The sequence below is a fragment of the Bison bison genome, unplaced genomic scaffold (assembly GCF_000754665.1).
Source record: "Bison bison bison isolate TAMUID 2011002044 unplaced genomic scaffold, Bison_UMD1.0 scf7180017864238, whole genome shotgun sequence".
Taxonomy (NCBI): domain Eukaryota; kingdom Metazoa; phylum Chordata; class Mammalia; order Artiodactyla; family Bovidae; genus Bison; species Bison bison.
The window spans coordinates 2,812,115-2,812,611 of NW_011494810.1; positions in this window are offsets into that span (position 1 = coordinate 2,812,115).

Consider the following 497-nt stretch of genomic DNA (forward strand, 5'->3'; position numbering starts at 1 on the left):
TGAGGCAAAGAGGAATAGAAAGAGGAGACAAAGAGGAAACCTGGACTAGGAAGAGAAGTGTGGCTGCTGCTCCGTCTTCCAGGATGGCCCTAGTCCCAAATCCGTATTCCTAGCCCCTTCTGACCCTGTTTGTACTTTTAGCCACCATCCCCTAGAGGTTCTGGGGGCAACCCGGGAGCTTCCACCAAGGGTCTGTCCTGGATGGGAGCTCCTGATTCAGCAGGGCCGAGCAGGGCCACAGAGAGTGCCAGGCACTGGGTCAGGAACCTCTTCTGTGGATTGGGGGGCTGAAGAGCAGCAGTGACTGCTGGGATGGAGCCGGAGAAGTTCCAGGCTTAGAGCCCTGAGAAGCTGATCTCTCCACCCTCCCCCAGAGGGTGTTTGAGAACAGGGCCATGACGGCCTCCCCAGGGGAGGACCAGGCAGGCAGAGACAGCTGCAGCCCAGCCAGGCGGCAACCAGCTGCTGCCTGGGAGACTGGCCAGGGTGGGGCGGGG